Genomic DNA, 21610 nt, shown 5'->3' with positions numbered 1-21610 from the left:
TCTGATTCTAATGGATGCAGCGCACGACAATTGCAAGTAACGGCATGTGACGCGACTCCGCGGGGGCGGACATCTTTATATATTCGCCAGTAAATCCGTCAGCGCCGCTTTCTTTCCGGCCATTGCAAGGCTGGCAACACAAAGATACATTTTAAAACGACTCCAAGAAAAGATGATCCCAATTCTATATTTTTTATGAAACTCCATCAGCTTGATTTCAAAAATGTCGTCACTAATAGCTACTCTATTTAAGGGGATAGTTCCCAGTGTCCTTCTGCGTACAAGCGGACAAGACCACTGCTCCGACCGCACGCGGTATTCGCCCTTTTTTTCGCACTTTGTCAAGCAAATGTCGTTAGATTCTAAATGTGATCATCTTGAAGATCAAACACGTAAAGTGAAAATAAAACTCGTATTGATTGAGATTGAACCATTATGAAGTAGTAGACGATTAAAATAAATAAATAATAAATATCATAGGACACTTGACACCAATTGACCTAGTCCCTAACTAAGCAAAGCTTGTGCCACGGAAGAATAAAAACAAGGCTTGTGCTATGGATACTAGACTACTTAAATACATATTAAACACCCAAGACCCGAGAACAAACATTCGTATTATTCATACAAATATCTGCCCCGGCCGGGAACCGAACCCAGAATCTCAAGCTTCGTAGTCAGTTTCTCTAACCACTTGGCCAACCGGTCTTCAAAGAAGAAAAACTGCGTCATTTGAATGTATAGTGTTGCTATCAGAAATAATTATTCCAAACTTTGTAAATATATTAAATTAATACATATTTTTAGCGAGAACGGAAAAACAGCAAATTCTTTCGAACGTTTAGCGACATATTTTAGAGCAAATACCTTTTAACTAAGTCCGTACCTACATACACCCGAATGAAATAATCGTTTTCTTTAGCGTCGAGACACCTGAACATACAGTATAGCCATAGCTATGTGCCTGTAAACATTTTGTTAGCCATAGCCCATAAGCCCGCTTATCGCCGAAACGATCTCGCGTAGGTACATCTCAACAACTTACGCGTCTCGTAAATAAGGGAGTTGCTTGAGAAAACATAAACATATGCGTGTATATGTAAAAACCTGTCTGAGAGTCCGTCTGGTGCAAATGGAACAATATCGTCAAAACTGTATGCTGTGGTGTGTGTAATATATGTGCATGTGCAAGTGAATCAACGGACGTGGGCGCACACATTTACATGAATTGATGCAGCTGAGGGATTTATTTTAATACCATATTGTTTTAACAAGCTTTATTTATTAATTTGCTATGTTCGTTTGTAAGTTGACTTTTAATGTTGATCGGCTTCAAGTATGTAGATTGAATGACAATGTCAAGAAAAAGTACCTACAGTCACAAGAAAGCTCATGTTTTAGTCCTTTCATCCATGGACACTTAAATAATTTTATCATTGTAAATTAAAAGTTCATTGCAATGTATCAGTGTTCGAAAATGTCTTGATGACGTGATGATACGGGTGTGTGAGATCTGCCTACGCGCTTGATTTGAAACACTTTCGATGCGAATTGAGATCTGATTGAGTAATAGTGATTCGCAAAGTGAGTTTATATATGAAAACTGTATTAAATAACGACTGGTCTATTTACAAGTTTACATTCCATTACAATTATTTCTCGGAAAGCTTTTAACGGACTGGTGGGAGCGTTGAAAACAATATGTTTACTGCGACACGAGTGCCTTTTAAAGACGAGTCGTTCCTTGAAAGGTTGGCAACGCACCAGCAGTCCTCATGGTCCTGTAGGTGTCCATGGGCGGTGGTAATCACTTCACCTAGGTTCACCGTTTATCGGTTTTAGTATAAAATAAAACTACGCGTGGCATAGTTATATATACAAGGTGTTAATTAAATAAGTGAAAACCTCAGATACCCCAAAATTTTTTTTCGTTTTGAGTATCTTGATTGAATTTATTTTTGAATAGCTTTATTATTTTAAAAGGTATTGTGGTGTATTTTGCCAAGTCAGTAATTCTACTTCATTTCTAAGTCTACACTCATGATTTGTTTTTGTCAGTTGCGCTTTGACGTTTTTAGAAGAAAATCACACAGTGACAGTAGACCGGCCAGTATTAAATTATCGAAATAGTATGCAACCTCGCTAAAATATTTAATTGGCGCCTGTTGCAGTCGTAACTTTTAGACTGGGCACAATAAAAAAGGGATTTAAAAACACAAACACAACTTTATTTAAAACACAGTGTAATCGATTCTACTCTCGATTCTGAGCGAACTACTTTATGGGTTTCAGTTATTTAATTAACAGCTTGTATATCAAATTATTAAACTTCATTTTAAACTTTAACTACTCGTTTGACTAGGAAGACATAAAATGTCTAAGAGAAAGTATAGCATCCTGCTCCAAGCTCCAAGGCATAAGTTCCCTATTTGTTGGGGTAAGTTGGAACGAAGCTTGTTTTTATGACTTCACGTTCTTCTAATGTTACATTTGATATTCCATTACTGGCTCAATATGCGGCATTAGAAGTACGATGCCATAGACAGCGTAGGTAGCATACTCCTACCTAAAAAGCTGGCAACGCACTTGTAACTCCTCTGGTGTTGCAGGTGTCCATGGGCGACGGTAATCGCTTACCATCAGGCTATGCGTTTGCTCGTTTGCCCCTATTCCATAAAAAAAAGACAGACATACAGACAATCGCGTCAAACAACTTACTATAGTTAAATTCATCGTAGACACTGAGTTGGTCGAAATTAGGAATGTTTTGAATTGTTTTTGTGATCGGTTTTGCCCCGAGTCATAACAAGCTCGTAGAATTATCGCCGTAATATAATAGATGTCGAAGTTTGCGATGTAATTTAAACCATTCACAAAGCGTTTCTCGTAGATGCAAACTCAGCGTAGACAAGTCTGTACGACTGTACCACAAAACACAGATAGTTCAGAAGTCAATCTCCTGTATGTACTTCACTTTTCATACCTACGCCCGGCGGTCGCTCTAAGGTTGTCAAATTGGCTTATGAACCAAAAAACTATCGTGGTAGTAGCACTCTTATCTAGTTGTTTGATTTATTGTTGAGAATGAAACGGGAAGAATGTAAATATAAATTTATAACTAAAATGTTTTAATTTTATTTTATTATTTTACGATAATATCATTAGAATTTAATGCGTCTTTTTTATTTGAAAGCAGGTTTTCTAGCGATGGTTCTTAGACATGTTTTTTATTTAATTTATAAATCCAAACTATTCAATGCGTGTTATCGAATGGAAAAATATTTTTTAAGCTACCTTTACATATAACAGTAACAGAGTTATCAAGACTTGAAATTCAAGGTTAGACAGAGAAAGTGATTCTAGCATGTGACGTCACACGCAAGTCGCGCCATACCGCATAGAGAAAAGCGTTTGAGATAGAGACGGATTTAAAGATATTCCAAAAAATCACCCCAGCTCAGCTCCCAATCCAAAATTCAAAATCACGACCCCAGCACGGGCATCGTTTACAGCTCCATGCGCCACTGGAATCTTGAATGTACAAGGTAGAGGATTTATACTTGGATGATACAGGTCAAATGATTGTCTTATCAATTCGTTTTTTTTTTAAATCATCTGATTCTTGTTCACAGATCTACTCGTATATACTATATATTAGCTCACACTGTCGAACACCAAGACTTCAGGAGGATAATCAGACGTATAATTTGACGTATCTAACGTTCACTCGATCTCCACGTACGTAGTCGCTTGCGCAGGTCAAAGCCGAATAGCCAAGGCCGCGATCGTATCGCGAGATTCGCACACTATACCTTACGCTCGGTGACGTCATCTTCGCAGGGATATCCTGGGAGTACTCTAGCTAGATTTTGACGGTAAAAATATCGCTAGATGGCGTTGTTTTCAATTTCATTTGAAGTAAAGGTACTGGCGAGCTTAAGAGTGGTTGAATACCTTAAGGCCGCTTGTAGACGTCCGCCGTTTCACCGGGCAACGGACCGTTTTTTTGCCGGCCTTGCGGTGCTGTATGGCTAATTCGCCGGACAATTATCCGGTGCATGTACACATATTTATTGTAAAAGAAAACGTCCCGTTGTCCGGTGAAAATAACGGACGTCTACAAGCGGCCTAATACTTTATCACTGCCTCTAATTTCAAACTTATACTTTTATTGTATATTGCTGCGTATGTGACAAATTTGTAGAGATTATGCTACTTTTGAGTGTTGCTGTATGAACTAACGATGTATGCGCTTAACACACACACACACACACACACACGCACACAACACGAGAGATGTTGGATTTTTCGTACTGTGTGTTGGACGGTACGAGTATAACTCAACTAAAGTAACGAGACCTGTCTAAGACTTAAGCTTTGAAATTAGGAGTTTGGCGGAGCCCGCAGCACTCCACACGCAACCCTTGCGTGCTACCGCCCCTGATAGCCTCTTGTGCGAAACTATCGGGTATTAAAGTAAATAAAATGTTTATAAGACTTATTTTTACGTATTTAATAAAACATAGCATAGATCCGGTCAACTAATTCTGACTACTAATGCTATGCTTAGTATTAATTCAAAGACCTATTGAAGCGAAATGATTGCCCTTTTCTAAGAATTTGTTCTCTTAAAAAAATATTAGCCCGTTTTATAAAACATTTATGTCAGACAAGACAGAGTAGAAATAAAAATGGAATTGTTCTGTGCGCGGTGATCCCTGAAATAGAGTCGTTTTTGGGACATTGACGTTTACCGCTTTCGTCTGATGCAGCCCTGATATCAAGTCAGGTACGAACTAAATTATTTAAGAACTCAGTTGAATTTTATTAATTAATTCGTCTGTCTGGAATAATAAACATGCAACTGAACCTTCTGACGGCGCGTGTCAGTTCAAGTTCAGCGAATTCAGTTCAAAACATTTTGATAAAACTTGAGCTCACGCGTTATAACCCGTTCAGAATACACCCGAGGCAATTAAACTTTTCACATCAGTTTTCGTACTTATATGGTTCAATTACCAAAAACTAAATTACTTTAACGTGATTCTGCACAAAAACTTAACGTTTATGCTTAACGTTGCGTCGTGAATATATACAATGACATTGGATTAAACTAGTTATGTAATGTCCAAGTTAGCTCACGTTCCGACTTCTCGCGAATGTTTGTAGCTAGCCGGAAACAGGCATAGGTATTCGGCAATGAAGCAGGTCGTAGCCACTAGGTTATCAGCATCTAAACACGACTCGTCGGTCATGGTGGCCTGGTACGCAAAACATTCCGCTCTCACATAAATACCTAGCAACTTTGATATTTCGCCGGCGGACCAATAAAAAGTGCGATACAACAGACATTTCTGTGTGTGTTGTGTGTGATCACTGGTTCTGATTAGACGGTTTTTGGTGTGTCCAAATGTGCAGTTCGGGTCACTATCCGATAAGCATTATCGCCCGTATGTAGATCTAAATGCAACGGTTTTCTCAGCAGTTTCGAAGACCTCTAAGATCTAAGCTTTATTAAGAAATCCACCTACTTTTTTGAAGTGAATATATCTTGCAATATTCCTCGTATCTGCAAAGCAAAGACTTATAGCTAAAAACTGAATGAGACTTTCATCTGTAGCTTAGCATATTCATATAATAATTTTGTGGAATCGATATGTTGGACCAATCGTAAAGATAAAAAATATATGTCCAGCCAATATCAGTAGGTACGACGAGCAAGTACGGAAACAAACTAAAGGAACGTTTTTGAACTACCAATCACTCAGATCGATTTCTCTGTTTATCAACCTGTATGGAGCGGAATAGGCAATAGTCAAATAATACATTGATTTTGGCAGCGTTTCCTCATTGCATCTGTATGGCACCCACGAACTCACAGAGGTCAATCTGACGAAAGATTTATTCAAAAACTCAAGCAATGTCAGGTCAATTCTAACAGACATTTGTCAAAACATAGGAAAACAACGCTAACGTCACACGTTCATTTGGCACTGGCATTAGTGTAAACGAACTTTACTGTTTACTAGCTTTTTACTAGGAATATATGACCGCAAGCAGTAGGTGGGCGCCTGGGTGCAATAGTTTAGCAAGTATCAGGCGTTTATAAGCTGTAGGGAGCATACTAACTGGCTAAGAGTTCAGTGATTAGAAGCATTTACCGTGAGAGTTGGCGGCGGGCCAAGCGGGCCACGCCGGTGCGTTCACCCAGCGGCACGCACGCTACAATTGTTTTTATTTCGGTGCAGGGATATCCCAAATATTTCACCATCAATCAACGTACGCTGCTGCATAAAAATATACGCGCGTGGGCCGACATTTGCGCGAGGAAAACGAAACTTGCAAATTCGCGGGTCGTAGCCATATCGCGCCGGGTCTAACCTTTCAACCAGTTTGCTCGTTTACTTAACGACAATGATGGTATAAAGATGTTTATCTTCGGGACGATCGCGGGTACGAATACCATGTACGTCGCACTTGTCAAATAATGTGTCGGCGGTTCGATGCACTTTAATATTTGACGCGTAGAATATTCGAGATCGCAACCGACACCGTCTGCTGTACAGCGCTGTTTTCCATGCTATGCTGCTAGACGCTCTTCAAAAATGACAGTAAGCCTTTGGCTACAGTATTTCAAACGTAAGCCATCCATCATAAAACTTACTGATCACTTAATAGCGAAACCAGGAGGCATTTTACTTCAAAATAAACCTTAGATGCAACAGACAAAGTTACATTTAGAACGCCCTAAATAAATCATAGTCTACTTAGGAGTTCCCACATTAATAATTCATAGACGCTTACGCCCAATAAAATTCGTGTTAAATCATTCGCGAAACCACTAATGATGTAATGATCTGTTTCGTGACGTAACGAAAACAAAGACGTGGAGACTGACGAATTAATTATTTCAATCGTTAGTCGAAATATACCTCTAAGATAGAGGCAAGAAACGCTAGTTTTTAGGAATTTGTGTACATTGATGACATATTCTACTATTCTGAGGATCGAATTCAATTATAATGTAAGGTACATGAATAGAGCCTTTTGATGAACTTTAATTAAAAATACATGTTTTTTTTACAAAAATCCTATTTAATAGCTGTGATCCAGCCAAGCAAGACAGAAAGCAAAATAAAATTTGTAACGGTAACAACACAAGAGAACAATATTGCAAATAGACAACACGAAGGATAGTGGCTCAGCATAAACACTTTTGATCTATTAGTGTTTCAGACTAATATATCAAAAGCGATTTAGAGCGAAGTAAAATTAAAAGTATTTTAAAAAACCTAAAAAAGCAATGGGAAACGCGTGGAAAAATAGAATTTTGCTATCGAAAATACAAACTGAGACATGGATGCACAGAAAAACCAGAAAAAGAGACCAGCGCTGGGAATCGAACCCAGGTCCTCAGCAATCCGTGCTGCGTGCTATAACCCCTACACCACCGCTGGACAGGAATCTAGACTAAATTCGTGTCAGTTTGTATTTTCGATATGGTTTCACGGGATACCCGTAAAAGTAACAAATTTGGAGTTGAAATAAAAAATACAAAAAGACTCCAAAAAACCAATCATAGAATTTTGCTGTTAGAACGCACTTAGTTTATTTACGAATTTAAATCGATCAGGTGACGTCACATCCACACGTGGTGCCCATTCACATTTCGGCGCTCAAGGCTGCGCGGGCGCCGTTACGTTTGAATATAGAACGCAAATTCACACATTGCCATTTACTATTCGCTAGTGCTCGAGGGATGTTGTGCATTGTAACTTGGCTAATGACTTGCTAAGTGTGTACTTGGCCAAATAAAAGAATCTTTAAAACAAATAATGTAGGTTCGACTCAGTTAAACTGTTCTCAATTTTCAATGAGTTCTAGTTTTAGTATAATTTTGAAAATAAAAGCATAGTTTTAAGTCCGTTGGACCCATAGCAGCTGTAGTAGTCAAGTGGTTTGACTTATGGCATCTCAAATAAAAGACCATGGGTTCACATCCGGGTTCACACTTCTGAGTTTTAAGAAATTCATGTGCGAAATTCAGCGCAAACCTGAGTATCAATTCAATGGTGTGCGTGAAGTTCCCTATCAGCACTGGGTCCGCTGAGAGGAGGCTAGCGACCAGTGCGACATATATAAGCTGGGATGATGATGGAGGATCTGTACTATTTTGTAGCTCTATCAATAAATCATCCAGCGCTGGTAGCTTCTGAGCAAGCGCAGCATAAGCTGAGCCTGTTCCTTTTGCCACACAGTGCAAGGGACTAGCAAACGCATTTTGTATTAGTTTATTCTTTATTTGTATTCTGTGTGCCTATCCTGTATTGTTCATGTTGGCAAATAAATCAATCTTCATCTTCTTCATCTTAAATCAAGCCCAGATCCACCCATTGCTGAGTAAAAGCCTTTTTATTTTCACTTCACTTTGCCCGGTCCTTTGCCAGTTTCATCCACTGTTGCCAACCGACTGCTAGATGTCATTTGCTATAATAATAATAACATATATATTACTACCTGTTGCCCGCGAGTCCGTCCGCGTAGATGTATGTAAAATAGTTCCTATTCTCAGACGTACCAAATATACACAAAAAAATATATAAAAATCGGTCAAACCGTTTCGGAGAAGTTTGGTTTCAAACATTGTGACACGAGAATTTTATATACGAGTATTAGAGAGATATATATAGATATTATTAGTATTGCGAATACATCAGCCTTTCCAACTTTTTCAAGAATAAACTGCCGAGCCCCATACTTCTACCAAACGATTATTTACCCCGAAAAATGTAACGCTTTAGACTAGCGCTCCAGCAAACAAACTGGCTTAACGTCAATGATCCGCGACTTCATAAAAAACTTTTATTTGCGAAAAATAACTTTTAATTATGGCTTCGGTCGGGCCCCTTGGGGCAGGAACAGGGACCCCTAAAGGACATACTGGACAGATTAACAGTGTTTAACTCAAGTGACCGAATACTATTGAGTCAATACTTAGTCATTTGGGTTCGCGTTTGTTGGATTCTGTCACGACGAGTGGCAGAGTGTAATGACATGCGAACTCAAGGCTAATGGTGCGACATCAACAACTTCCTTCAACTTGTATTAGATTTTAGTTTAAACCATATTTACGATTCGAGCTGAATTTTCGCGGGGTTTTTGGTTTTGTGTTCGAGCGGATTAGCTCGTTGAAATGGCAGCGGGCAGGCCATTAGCACGGAGAAAACAAACTACGTCATATCTTTCCCAGGGTCGCAACTAAAATAAAGAGTTAACAGACAGACCTAGTTTCGCATTTACTATATCTACTAGATTTTGCCCGCGGCATATTCGGTTATCGCGCGCTGTTTCCTCGAGAACTGCATTTTTCCGGGATAAAAAGTAGCCTATGTCGTTCTCTGGCCCATAAACTATCTCTATGCCAAAAATTACGTCGATCCGTCGCTCCGTTTGGACGTGAAAGACGGACACACATACAAACACACACTTTCGCATTTATAATATTAGTATGGATTAGTAAGGACTAGCTACTACTGCCCATGACTTTGTCTGTGAATAATTTATTTATTGCGCCCGCGGGAACTATACAATTTCAGGGATAAAAACTATCCTATATCCTTCTAAGGTTTTCAAATGTCGTCACAATCGGTTGAGTAAATTTGTATACCCACTTTCGTATTTATAATAATTAGTAAGGACCTTTAGAGTTACACGGAAACGTCAATATAGCCATGGCCATAATCCTATCAGATAGGACCTATCTTTTAATATCTGCGATATTGAAAATGGAATCTTATTATGGTATAATTCAAAATATTTGAACAGTAAAAATACGAGAATGTCAAACTACTAGAACGAAATCTTCCCTTTTCTCGCACTCGCAACTCGTAACTTACAGGAAAGAGACGGCGTCAGATGACTCCTTTGCGCGTTAACATTTCGCATAACATGGGACCCCACCAGTGAGCTTGATAAGATGTGACAGCTGTCAGGAACCCCTCTCGACCTTGCTGTACCCACCTCGACGCTGAACCACTTTTTATGATTGATCATGATCAGTTACATCTTAATCAGAATTAAAGCCGATTAATTTTGGCAGCAAAAACTGGCCACTTAATTCGACTTCGTGTTAAATACTTCGGGTAGGTTTTAAAAAAAACAATTAAGTACATAATACTAGTCTTTTTTTACTGTATCTGCTTTGTTATCTAACCTACATGTGTATACCAAATTTCAAATAGGGCCAATAAAACTAAAAAAAAAAAATACAAAAAAAGAAATACAAATTCTGTTTCTATACCTATATGTGCGCTGTGCTAAGTTTTACTGTGAGACAATTTTTCTAATGATTTTTTTTCTGCTTTCAGGTAAATATTCATCTCTACACGGAACCTACAAGTATCACTAAAATAAGTATATCCCGGTTACCATTCCCACTTCATTTTTTGTAACTCAAACTAAAATAATATCACCTTGACTGCTCTGTTCTAAAGCTCATGCTAAATACTCATAACATCTTGCTAATGAGCGCACATTGTGACATTAGTGACATCTAACACTTAATGTGTACACATGCGAACACAACCGTTCTTTTTGCACCAGTCGGTAAAGATACTATGCGCTGTCGGCCTAGAAACTCGTTACCAGGTACTAGGCTCCTATAAAATTCCAGGTAGTTTGACTCTGGAAGTCTATTCTAACACACAAAACCTATTCTCATTTCCTAAGTTAGTCTCGTGCATTGCCACAAAACAAGCGGCACCGAAATAACTACGTACCCGTACCATTTCCCTTTCGACAGATAGATGTCTATCTCCGGCCATCAGAGCGAGAGAGTAGCTCGCTGTCTCGCTCCCTCCCGCGGGTATCCCTAGACACCACGTGACAACGTCCACTAACAAAAAGTATCAACTCGTCACACCGCGTATATTAAATTAATGTGTATTGCTTTAGAAACAAGGTCGCAATTGTCTTGTTACATGTAACGCGGTTAAAGTCAACTTTGAATTTGAAACGAACTATTTACTCTTCGCCGCTGTGAGACTTTTGACCTTATACTTGTAGGAGCTGGATACATATTGCTCTGTTCGTGTTTGTTTGAGTTTTTAAACAGTTTCAACAGTTCGATATTTAAAAATTCCTAAACAGAAATACTTAATGTTCTATACTGCGTAGAAGTAGTCTTGATCCGCTATTGAACCTTCCTTAATCAAGGGAAGTTCAATCGTCGTTTTTAGGTCGACAAACCCTTGTTTGCCCATGATAAATTGGCTGAAACAAATACCGGCCGTTGAACGTAGCTGACTTCGGTTCGATCAACCCCGCGCCCGCCCCGCGTGCCGCATCCCCCGTGCCCTACGCTAAGACGCATCATCAATCATTTTATGCGTAACTCCATGCCGCCAGCGTACGCTATTCTCAAGTTTACTGTCATTGTTGTTAGGGTTGTTTTGGTGTAAGACGCACACGTGACTTAAGCCTATTGGGGCGGCGGCGGCTCGCGTGGCGGCCTACCTCTCGCTACCTCTGCACCCCCAGTGTTATGTAAGCCGGGTGCAATGGCCGCTCAACGCCGAGGAGGCGATTTTTCCATCCGCACCACACTTAAATTTCCTTGGGCAACCTTAATTCTAGGATTTTTGCTTAAAATATGCTGATGATTCACGTTTCGTTACTTTTATGTCAATTGTATAATGTTGATGTAAATTAAGTCAAATTTTGTGGTCTTTTCGTCATCCTTGTATTGTGCTTCTTAATTATTAACGATTCAATTGGGATCTTAGAGCGTTTCCGTCTATATCTATCAGCGTAAAATACCTAGACTTATGTATTAGTAAAACCTAATGATGTCAAGTGGAGCAGGACAAGCTGTTGTATGTACAGCGTTGCCGCAGTTAGGTTCTCAAACTGTTGAAACCGAACACTGGATGAAGTACCTACTGGGCTAGCGCTGCACGATGCATAGTTCTGTGCAATCAGTACGTTAGAGTAATTAGCGCTCGGCGGGCGCACGGCGGAATGTGGGTTAAATTCGCGCCAGGGATTGCCAATGCACCGGTCGCGGACCGCTGCCGGGGTCATTGCCCGGTATCGATCGCGGGGGTGCGACACGGCACGCGCCCCTGCGGCGCCGCCCCCGCCCCCCGCGCCCCCCTTGCAGACACGCGGTGCGGCTGCCGCCTTGGGAAACTCTTTCCGTTACCGCATGCGACATTTCGGTAAACTCTAAGATACGCTAATGAAATTTTCCCATTCCTCCGCGTTCTTAACTCCCCGGTCAATCGACAACAAAAAAATAATAAATTAATAAAGACTTTAGAGAGCTCGAGTTTGAGTTTGAGAAGCCTCGGAATCGGAGGAGGCATGCGCGAGACATCGGAAAGTTCACTGCGGTTCAGTGCGTCGTGGACGTTGATCCAGCGGAGATGCGTCAGAGCTGGCGCCGAGCCAAATCACTATGACGAAACGTTTCCTCTATGTCCCAGCGCCGTACTTACTATTTATCATCCGACGAACAGAACGGCCGAAAAAATCTGTATAACATTATCTCCGAAGACGAAAAACACATTCAGATCCCTGCAGGGCGCAGAGAAAGTAGCAAAGATGAAAACTCATTCCCGGGCTTCCATTATAGTCAGGAAGCGTGCCTATAGCGTTGTATAGGGAAACAGCTGTAGTGTAGGGTGCGCGGGAAAATGCCCGTGCCGCGGGGCGAGGTTGGCCACCCCTGCCGCGTGTTGTTGTAGTGACATCCTCTGATTTATATGTTTGCCCGGTGACTCCGCGAAGTCTGCGTATTGATATTTTCTTAATCCTCTTTCTTCACGCAATGGAAATACAGGGCCTATAAAGTTTTATTCCCGCGTAAGGGCGTGTATAGATAATATTTGTATCCATCGTAAACCCGAGCAGCGGTCGTAAAGCCGTCGCAGTTCAGTTTCGAGATCAGTCGAATATATTTGCAATGTTCACTTAGCGTTACTGAATATAATGCAAACAAGCGGTAAGATATTTTGTATATAAAACAAAGCAATCGATCGGTGTAAATGTGATTTAAACAATTGTTTTTTTCTCATTCAAAAGCAAAACGTCAGTTACTTTAGTTAAATTAGATCAGTCAGTAAGGGCTTTTAGCTATTCTGTTTAAATTGAGTATCCAGGAAACGCCCAAATAAAATGTCATGAAGCATGTTATCTCCATTAATCAAAGTATCAGGACAGCGCGTGCGAGCGAGACAGCAGTGTCTCGTTCATTATTCAAGATGACTCGCTGTTTGCCCGGCGTGCATGGTTCATGCCATAGATATAGATATATAGGCTATACTTGACCTACATACTATCGCGAATCGGACGAAAATGCCTTCATTAGCCGAGCCGGATTTATGTGTTAGACGCTTAACATGTCTTTCTTTTATCTCTTTATTTCCCTTATCTAGTTGAATACAGTATTTATTAGATACTATTTGTCCGCTACTTCCTCTGCATCGTCTAGAAACTTTTTGAATTTTTGGAAAAAATAGCCTGTTATTGTTAGCTTTCAGCCTGTGAACGATTTTTTTAAAGTTAGTTCAGTAATTCCAGAGATTACATACAAACACCATATGAATGGTCTGTGATGAGGGTGCTTCTTTTGAGATTAATGTAGTAGGATCGAGTGTGATCTCATTGTGGTCTAGATCTATCAGTCAAAATATCGCAAAATCGCAATTCAATGAGGGCTATCGTTTTTTGTCTTTCTAGATGGCGCCACTGTTGCGTGAGGTTTTTAAGTGTGGCTTTCAAAGTCTGTTATTACGGGCATGGAAACAAAGTTTAGATTAAAATCATATTTAATACACCTTAAAACCGTACCATAAAAATATCGAGCAACCACAGTGTTGCGTAGCCCCGTTTTGTTCGGGAAAAAAGGGAGGACAAAAGTTTCCAAAAGACAAAACTGTCTCAAAACACAGACATTCATTGCCCCATTGCTATAATTAATTTCAGGTAATGCAAAATATTCACAAAATTATTCTAATAAATAAACCCGCGTAGCTCACCCAAAAACTATGAAATTTGACATTTCGGAGACCTCACGCTACACTAGCGCCTCTAGCGGCGAATTTATACGCGATGGCCCTCATTAGTTTATAACAAGCCAAACATGAATGTCAAAAAATCTACCACCAGTTTGGAAAAACCTCATTTTCGTGGAGCTCGAACATACCTAAAAAGTTTTCTATGAACTGACATGTTTATCGATTGTCTGGGTTTTTGTGATATCACGGTGTATTTAACAGCCTTTGTCAAAGAATAATATGAATCCTATGAAAAATTAGGCGCAAAGTAATGAAATAAAAGATGTAATGGATATACTAAAAATCATTGTATTTATCTCACAAAACAGTCCATATTCGCATCTTCGTCGTCGTGCTGCCTCCCTGGTCTTCTCTGCGTTATTGGCCTCACTGGTTAGCGCAATAATATTGCTCTTGCCAAGAGCACTCCTAAGGTTGGCCAAACAGCCAATATTGAAATGATGGATACCTCAAGTATCAAATACTTCGAGTCGGATAATATTTTGACAACGAAGATTTTTCGTAAGCGAATATATACTACGAAACGAATTAAGAACTGTTGAAATGGAATTCGAAAACCATTTGACCATTTCCAAAATCATTCGCAAAAGATATAGAGGACCCCGTCTGATTTCATTATATTAAGTGGCCGAAGTATGAAATGAACGAACTCTTACAATGTACAATAAAAACTAAATAAAATACTGCAAAGCATCCGGTTATCTAGGTATTGAAATGAACTTAGCAGTCGGACTTCACTCTCTGAAGTTATTCTACGCCGCGACCTGCTAACCGCGTCCGCAGTTTCCACTACACTTTCGATTTATGCTGACCTGGTACTCATTTTTCTGCGGTATTAATAGTTGACGCATTTGAAAAATTAATATTTGGATATTTTACGACATTGGTGACATAAAACACATGGCCATTTTGATAATTTTTACTTTGTATTTTTTATTTCAATTCCAAATTTTTACTTTTACGGTCATCCCGTAAAACCTAAATTGAAAATACAAACTGAAATATAGATTCACAGAAAAACCAGAAAAATAAGACCAGCACTGTGAAGCGAACCCAGGTCCTCGGTATTCCGTACCGCGTGCTATACCGCTACACCACTGCTGGTCAACGCGCGCTGCGGGTCTAGCTTAGTATCTCGGGCAGTAAAAAAAAAAACAGTGTCATTATAACCTGCTTTGATTTGGTCAGGGAAACTTGGAAATGTGGTCACGGAAAAGTCAGTAAATTAGAAAAATTGCAATTAATCACAAAACACCAGTTTAAAGTACTAGGCAGTCAGCATTCATGAGCGAGCAGTGACCTGGTTCGCTACGGCGTAGGTACTGCCCGTAGCCGCGTAGCCCGTAGCTCGTAGCGATGCATCAATGCACTGGATTGCATGCAACTTGCAATTTGCAAGCCTGCTTTAGAACCCGTTATATAGCTGACAATCATTTAGCTTCTATAAAACTTTACATTTCCGAAACGTTCAGCAGCTCAGAGGGAGATTAAAGAGGGCTTCAGCTAAGCTTACTACATAAATAAGCTTGTTCCATGGCATTTTTTAATATTTCTTTTCTCTATTTTTAAACCAGTTTAAAACAAACTACTTAATAACATATTAAATGACACAGTTTGTTTGCCGCGTTGCCGCTGTCTTCCATTCGAAGTAGATATTCAAGTCATTGATTGTAATAACAGCTGCCTTTGGCTGGTAAAACGACTAATTAATTGATCGACTACTAAGACAACAACTGTTTAAAAAACAACCTCAAATCTTTTTACCAAGTTATCCTCAATTTTATTAAAGAAAAGTCTAAGTTACAAACTCATTCTCAACATGTCGGGCTTACCTCAACTATTAATCAGTAAACGCCCCAACCCAAGTATCTTTTTTAATAATTATGTCTGAGTCTCACGGTCGTTTTAATTTAAAAAATAACTCATTCGCCTTTACTATACTCTATTTATTAAACCAAGATACTAAAGTGACAGTATGAAATGTCAAATGTAAAAATAATGTGACCAGCATAGTACGAATAGTGCTGCTCTCTGATTTCGGTTTTCGACATTATTAAAAATAATCGGTAAAACATAATATTTTATGGAAACTAAAATAGAATTAAAGCATTGCATATTTTACTTTCCTTAAGCATTGAGCTTTTAGGCAGAACTTGCTTTTGATTCTTCAAATTAAATTTAAACATCAACATCTACAAACAGTCGAAATATCTCCTAAACGGTAGCATATTCATTAAACCCATTTTACCCTTTTTAGAATGTCTTAAGTGCCCTACGTGTGTTAGTACGTCACAGATCCGTTCATACCTTAACATTTTATACGTATAACAGGTACTTACCGAAACTTTTCGGTGATTACCGGTTGTGGCACATCACTATTTATGAGATGAAAAAACAGGTAACACATGAAACTTCATTTTTGTATCTTGGTTTAATAAATAGAGTATAAGCGTTGTGATGTGGCCAAGTTGAGATGTTAATTCGTATAATATAACCATTGCAAGCTGCTGGCGGCTCGCCAACTCTTATCGCGCGCTGCGCCCCTAGTACCTCCGAATGCGAACGCAAATCTCTGCTTCGCGCTACAAGGTTTCATAATCATCATTTAATTTTGTGACAAGCCCATAGACACTTTTGTCAGTTTGACACCAGTTTGTATGGGCGTGTGCACGAAATAACGGGTCGGTATTTCCATGTCAGTATTATCCGTGCCGGTAAATAGTGCCTATTTTCACTAACAAGTCAATATGCCAATCGGCCTTATTGTTTTATTTCTGAAGTAACTGTCATTTAAATTGGTAAAGCACTTTCTTGGTCGACTATACCTGCAACATAAAACATAAATCGATTATTCGTTAACTAAAATTTTAAATACGAATTTGATGCGATTTTCACACTTAGTTCACACATTTTATATGAAATCAGAAAGTAGCGTTCTGTTATTTAATCTGTATAGTTTTAATGTCATTCTCTATTTTAGTTTACTCACGATTTTTTTTTCTATAAGTGCTCTTTTCCACTAAGCATTTTAAACTGATCTCTCCAAAAATTATGCAAAGAAACAGCCAAAAAACACAACCCCCGCCAAACGAGGCCGTTTCAATTTTATCAACGCCCTCCAAGCGATCAAACTGATGTTTTCCAAACCTCACTATTAATCATCCCCTATAACGGCATTGTGCGATCCCCTCCTCATTTTTCACCCCCCTTTACATCCAGCTTTCCACTTACAGCCTAAAATAACTTATCACCTAGTTCTTTCTCTCGTTTGAACCTCGACCTTAGTGGGGTGGGGTAGCTTCCAAGTTGAAGTGGCTCTGATTCGGGGTTCACACTTGAAGGTGAATGACCTGCGATCCGGTTGAACTACCCCCATTAGGATATATCGTTCGTTTCCGTCGACGATTTGACACGTCGGTTTGGCCTTTTCAAAAAGACATAGACGGTTTCCAAACTGGAGTCGAGGTACATATGAAACTAATACCATTTTAACAGCTTTGTTCGCATACTCGTAATTTATTGAATCAGGCGTTACTTTGCGGAGGTCCATATCAATGCAACAATTAATGTTTAATATGTATTTAAGTATGTATTTTTATCATAATACAGTTATTTATTTATTAATACAACATAACACTGATAATTCCTTAGCTCACACGAGCGCGACCTGATAATAGCTACGTCTAAGCAATAAATGTGTGTTCATACAGCTCCTCTGCCTCCACACAGTAAGTACACACTTACATACACACAAACCCAACTTTCACCACCACCACGCTACGCTGACGCGTTTCAAACTCAACCGCAGCACAGCATTATTGTCATCCACACATCTATGTATAGACTGCATGTGTGTTACATCAAAACGGTGCACAAAATCTGTTCACAGCGCGGATTTGTGAACCTTTCACTATAGTTTGTTGACGTCCGTGACAGAGGTTGTGTCAAAATAATATTGATGATGGATGCGCCGCGCGTTAAGTTCCAAACAGCCAGTCTCGTGCCGTAAGGTACGAGTACATATATCTCAATGATTATTGTGATCTTGTTATTCGTGTTTCTAGCAAACATGCTCTTAGCATTATTTCTGTTAAATTTCTATATGTTTTAAATATTATTTGGCATCTCATCTACTGTACAGAACTTTAAACTAAATCGAGCTGTAAATCTGGGGGCGCGGCAGTGCTCCCGCCAAGTCGAGTGTAAGGCAAACAACCGTACCATCATTTTTTGAAAGCATTTTCGCGTATTTTCGCATCTTTGTCTAGCAGCACTCGGTTATACTGAAGCGGGCAGGAATTACACTAGTAAAGGATACTATAATATTATAGGTTACATAGTCCCATAACACATCAATTAGTCATTAGTCATAGTCATAGCCAAATTTTGCTAAAAAAACCAACGCGATGAATTATTTTTGAAAAAAAAAAACACGTCTACATCGTTTTATCCGTTTAGGAGTTACGACACGTTAGTAAAACACGTCAAATATAGTACCTGTCCAAATAAATCACAGAGGAACAACAGACTCGGATCAACTAAATATTATTAATATGACTGACCTATTAATATCACATTAATAATAGAATCGATAACTAATGCGCATACTAACGAATCAACTCGTATGTACATTAATGTACATGTACATCTAATTACAATCAATCACGATATCTACTAAACTAATATAGTAATATAGTCATATAATATCTAACATCATTTCTCTAATTCAGTATGTACCTTATTTCTTACGCAAGCGGTCTGAGATTAGATTGGAACAGAGTAGAACATACGACGTTTTGTTATCAGACGAATCAGTGCTACGAGCGTAGAAGGTCTACGCCGCGCGTAGCTCTTGCTACGCTGTACATATATACTTTGTTTTGTTGAAACATAAGGGTTTGATATATTATTTCTATTGATACAGAGGATGTAAAAGCTGTGTACACATTAAGAGCGTTTATACCTGCTGAGCTGGCAACCTTGCATTTTTGATAGTTTTTCTCGATTATTTCATAAAAATTAAATGAAAATTAATAATATTGTCTGATACAACACTTCTTAATATATCAGTTAATGTGTCTTCTCCAATAATTATTTGTTATAGACTTTTATTTTCTGACATTAATTCGTTTTTTAAGGAATATAAAAGTCTATCACGAATGATTATTGGAGTAGACACATTAACTTATATATTAAGAAGTGTTCTATCAGAAAACATTTTAATTTTCATTCAATTTTTATGGAATAATCGAGAAAAACTAACAAAAATGCAACGCTGCCAAGTCAGCAGGTATAAACGCTCAATACGAGAGCTAGCGGCTTTTGAATGTAAGACGAATAACAACGTTCGAATACTTACTTCGAATATGAACGGACGCAGTTAGCAAAACTTAACATCCCTGTTAAGGTTTTTATCTTCTAAGGGGCTGTTTCACCATCCATTGATTAGTGTTAAGTGACGGTTAAATGCGATGCCGTCTCCGTCTATTCGAACAAAACAAATAGAGACGGCATCACATTTAACCGTCACTTAACACTAATCAATGGATGGTGAAACAGCCCCTAAGAGTTTTATTCTTGTAGGAGTTCCATTTTTCCTTCGAGAACCCCTTAAAAGTACAGTATCCCCAAAATAGTTCCATTAAATAATTGCTGTCCCGGTGAGATCTCGACAGACGTTTAAAGTATAAGTTTCCCCAATATAGCACGAAACCTTGAACTCGCGCGGCGCCCCCGCGTCTGCAGGGCTACTACGAAACTCGAAACTCGAAGTTCGTGTCGTGCGGTCCCTCTGACACTTCTATTTAATACGAGAGCGAGAGGGACCGCACGGCACGAACTTCGAGTTTCGAGTTTCGTAGTAGCCCTGCTGGCCCTATATTACGAATTGCAAAATTCGAACTTCGTATCTTGCCGTCCCGCTGACGCTTATATTATTTAATACGAGAGTGAGAGGGACGGTACGATACGAACTTCGATTTTTCAATTTGGTATTAGGCCCCCTGACATCGCGAGCGCAGCTTTCAACTCGAGGTTTCAAGACAACCTTCGTTTATTACATTTGAACATGTTTTATGGAGTCAGAGTGGGTTGATTGTCTCAAGCAATGTCGTGGGCTAACTCAGGCGTGCCTTTGAGATTTTTTGAAAAATGTACGGTCAAAAGCATAGATATATAAATGTACGTTACCAAGACGTCAAAAATATCTAAACATTATGCCACTAAACATAAGTATGTATATATATTTTTACATTCGAATGTACATCAGAAAAGTAGAAAAACCCCTGACGTTTAATGTCTCAAAAATGGCTGAACTGATTTTGATGAAACATACCTAAAAAGTAACCATCCCTAGAAAATCTGCTTTCAAATAAAAAAACAACATCTAAATCGGTTCACCCATTTCAGAGCTACGGTGCCACAGACAGACACAAAGACACACACAGAGCGGTCAAACTCTTTTTGGGTCGGGGGTTAAAAATGACATACACTGGATGTTTACCTACCATAAGCTTGGTGATCGAAAACATGGCAAAAGAATTTTATATGGTGTGTAGTTCCCAATTCACACTGGACCCGCGTGTGACCTACAGCTCAAGCCTTGGCTATACAGCCAATACAAGCGGCTCCTACAAGCCGGAGATGAATTGAATCGTACCTGTTCACAATAAAAGTCGTAATGGCGCCTAACGTCACAGAAGGAAAACCATCGCGACGTTTACTGTGAGAATATTTTACGAGGGATTCATGTTTCGATTGTACAAGTTCTTATTATTTTGAGCAAAAATTTGATCCAAAACATGTGAACACGGCTCTATTGTTAACGGCGAAGAAGCGTGTTCAGATACTTTTGAGCGAGTTTTTGATCAGAAGTTTAAGAACTTTACTGTACAGTACACTGCTTCGGCTTTGAATCTATAGGTACTTCAAGGCGGTCGGCAACAAGTAATACAAAAATCAAGCTTTACAATAACTTCAACTCGGTTTGTTGGGCGTTGGTGCCTTTGAAGTCTGTCCTTGACATACAGCCAGACCTCGAATAGCTTTTGTAACAGGCGATACAATTCGGCTCGATATTATATCGAGTTGAGTACCAACGTCTAAATCTGAATGTAGACATTTCAATTCGTATTCGTAAAATGTAAATGTTTTAAAGTTTTATACAGAAACTAGCTTTGCCCGCGGCTTCGCCCACGTGGAATTCGGTTATCGCGCGCTGTTCCCTCGGGAATTGTGCATTTTTCCGGGATTAAAAGTTCAATATCTCAAAAACGGCTGAACCGATTTAGATGAAACATGTCTAAGAACCATCGCTAGAAAACCTGCTTTCAAATTAAAAAAACCGCATTCAAATCGGTCTACCCGTTTAAGAGCTACGGTGCCACAGACAGTCAGACACACAGACACACATAGCGGTCAAACTTATAACTTTGCGTCGGGGGTTAAAAAGTAGCTTATGTCACTTTCTGGTCCGAACTATCTCTATGCCAAAAATCACGTCGATCCGTCGCTCCGTTTCGACCTGAAAGACG

General features: G+C 39.3%; 1 protein-coding gene across 1 annotated transcript in view; it reads left to right on the top strand.

Annotated features, from left to right (window-relative positions):
* LOC141439586 (RNA-binding protein MEX3A) overlaps positions 1 to 21610 on the top strand; it is a 60316-nt gene that overhangs the window by 35254 nt on the left and 3452 nt on the right. The window lies entirely within an intron of this gene.

Source organism: Choristoneura fumiferana, chromosome 21 (genome assembly GCF_025370935.1).
Source record: "Choristoneura fumiferana chromosome 21, NRCan_CFum_1, whole genome shotgun sequence".
Classification (NCBI taxonomy): domain Eukaryota; kingdom Metazoa; phylum Arthropoda; class Insecta; order Lepidoptera; family Tortricidae; genus Choristoneura; species Choristoneura fumiferana.
The sequence above is the reverse complement of the archived record's forward strand: the minus strand, read 5'-3'. Positions and strand labels throughout refer to the sequence as shown.